Genomic DNA, 2956 nt, shown 5'->3' with positions numbered 1-2956 from the left:
GCCCCCCGGCCCTGCCGCGGGACCGGGACGCGGAGGGCTGAGTTCTGCCGCGGGACTCTCACTTCTAGACAACAGACGCTTCGTACAGAGGGGGACACGCAGGAGGTCGGGCGGCCCCCTCGGAGGCCGCCGCGCGACATCTGCGTCCGGCAGAGGCCGCTGATCCGGAGACAAAGGCGCCCCGGCCCTCCAGGCCGCCGCCCGCCCCGCCCCGGCTAGGCTCGCGGGAGAAGGCTTCGGGGAGGAACTGGCCGGCCGAGGGTGGCCGCGAACCCCGCCCCTTCCGCCGGGGACTGGCCCTGGCTCTGGCCCTGAAGAGCCGAAGGATGTCGCGGATGTCGCGGCGCCCCACCGCCTGCGCAGTGGCCCCCCCCACCCCCTCTCCCCACCAGCAGGCACCTCCCCAGGGCGTGATAGGGGTGGCAGGCCCGTGCCCCCCATCTCCCTCCCCTTTTCTGTAGCCTTGAGGCCTGGAGGGACGCTTTGGACGATTCGCGGGTGATCTCTGCTCGCGCAGGGCTGTCAGGGCAGGAAAGAGCAGCCCCAAGTCCCTGGGGGGCCACCAGGACCACCCCAGTCCTGGGGCCTGCCTCTAGCTGGCTCCCACCCCGTGCCCCCTTGTGAATGGGCCTCCGACCCATTGTCTGGTGCACCCAGGCCCACCTCCCCCGCGGCCTTTATGCTGTGGTCAGCCAGCTGGGCCCACCCGCAGGAGCCGCGCAGCCTCCGAGCCCACTGCCTGCAGCGGCCCGCCCGCCTGCGGCTCTCATCCCTTCAGGGCAGTGTCCTCCTTTCAAGTCCCTCCGGGAGAACGCGTCCCTCCTGCTGCTGAGTGTCCAGTGTGCACTGAGTGTCAGCCTGTGTGAGGGCGGGTTGCTCCGGCCCCAACCACGCTGGGGCCCCCGTACAGACCTGGGCAGAGGACGGAGCCCAGCTCAGCCGGCCTTGTGGGGTGCTTCAGGGAGACGGACCAACCCCGAGGCAGCCCTGTGACCCCTAACAACCAGGCCCTCCTGCTGCCAGATGTTCACCTCAGGCCACTGGGCGGGGCCCCTTCTCCGGCCAGCCCAGCGGGCAGTGGCCACACCTGGTGTTGGCGAGGTGCAGGGGAGGGCTGCTGTGGTTACAGAAGAGCCACCCAGGGCAGCGGGGGGCCCCCCAGGAACCCTCGGCGCCAGCTCAGTCCCCCAATGTGAGCCGGGGCGAGGAGGCACGACCCCCTCCAGCCTGGTCAGGGTGTGGGTGCCCAGCTGGGTGGTGGCTCTGCTTCCGCGCAGTGGGGGGGACACAGGCATTGGTGGGCGGGAGGCACCGAGCCCCGACCTGGTCGCTCACGGCCCCGCCCACCGCCTGCCCCTTCACCCCGCCTGGCCGGTTCTGAGGGCTGTGCCCAGCAACCTCCAGCGGACTGGCCCTGGGGAAGCTGGCCTGGGGGCCGCTGGCCTGCAGGGCCCCTGTGTGCAGGGCGGGGGCGGCCCTGGTCCTCACACCCCCAAGGGCCGCGGCTTCTCTCGCCGCCACTCCCCTCCCGCCCTCGGCAGGGGTCGCCAAACCCAGGGCACTGCAAGCAGGCACTGCAGCGAGGGGCTGTCTGCACTGGCCGCGGGGCTGGGCAGTGTGTCGGGGTGGGGGGCGCCTCACAGAAGGGCCACCCCCTGCGTCCCGTGCTGGGCACTGCCCCAGCGGCTGACTGGCCTCGCAGTGCTGGTGGCCGCCCTGCGCCCTCTGGCCAGGCAGGAGCCCAGCCTGCGCCAAGCTCACCGGCCTGTCTTCCTCCCTGGGGGCACGTGGGGTCCCGGCCTGCTGCGGCCTTTGCGCCTCCCTCACCAGACTCCCCGCTCCCCCTCAGCCCCCCCCTCGTCCCCCCCGCCGGCGCCCCACACCCCCGCCTGCAGGGGTCGGCTCTCGCGTCCCTTTCAGACGCCCGGTGTGGAGGAGGGGTCCGACACCCCGGTTCGGGTGCCCAGCGCTGGGGGCGCAGGGGACACACGGCCCTCCCGGTTTCCTGGGGACACGGGTGAGCGTGGGCAGGCGTGGTCCAGGGGGGGCGGCCCAGGCCCCTCCCGGCGTTGGGGGGTTCCGGAGGCGGCCCTGCAGCGGGGCGGTCAGCGCCGCCCCCCACTCTCGGTCTCTCCCGTGACAGCCCCGCCAGGCTCGCCTCTTCCCACGCAGACACCCCCTCCCCGCCCCTGCGGGGGACCAGAGGCCCCAGGAGCCCCGAGTCAGCAGCATCGGGGCCGGGGGCAGAGGTCAGAGGGGAAGGAGCAGCCGCGCCCAGGACGCCAGGGCCCGGCCTGTCTGACCAGTGGCCGCACAGGAAGGGACTGGCCTGTGGCTTCCTCTTCTGCCAAAGGGCACAGGGCGCGGGACTGTGGTCAGAGTCCAGCCTCAACCCCTCCCCGCCCTGCCCAGGCCCTGTGGCGCCCGGCCCGCCCAGCAGTCTCGGTGCTGTGCCAGCTGCCCAGAAGGTCAGCGCCTCGCCCGCCACGTGGCCTCCTGCCGGCGCAGGGCCTCGGACACCCTGGCCACTGCAGACCCCATGCCCGTGCACAGGCGGGGCCCCAGGCCGGAGGCTGTTTCCGGGGTTCGCTCACTCAGCGGCGGCCCAGAGGCTGAGCGCTCGTCGAGCCCCGCCTGCCTGCTTCCCGCCGTGGGGCGGCCTCCCCTCACAGGCCCCCCCGCCACCACAGGCGGGGGAACCTGCCCCCCGCCAGTCCACCGACCCGCGCAGCCGCTCCTCAGGAGACGGCCGGACAAGCTGGCCTGGCCACTCGGGAGCGGGCCGGCCCCCGCGGTGGGGGACAGCTGCGTTGGCCGTCTGGAGGCAGCCAGCGGGCGCTCACGGTGGCCACCCGCGGCGGGCAGGTCCCTGACCCGTCGGCTGGGGCGTGCGCCTGACCGCCCAGGCAGCAGCCAGGGTCCTGGACTCGGCGGCCGCAGGGAGACTCGGGCCCCG

This window comes from Condylura cristata, unplaced genomic scaffold, assembly GCF_000260355.1.
Source record: "Condylura cristata isolate star-nosed mole 26May11 unplaced genomic scaffold, ConCri1.0 scaffold00068, whole genome shotgun sequence".
In the NCBI taxonomy this organism is placed as follows: domain Eukaryota; kingdom Metazoa; phylum Chordata; class Mammalia; order Eulipotyphla; family Talpidae; genus Condylura; species Condylura cristata.
The sequence above is the reverse complement of the archived record's forward strand: the minus strand, read 5'-3'. Positions refer to the sequence as shown.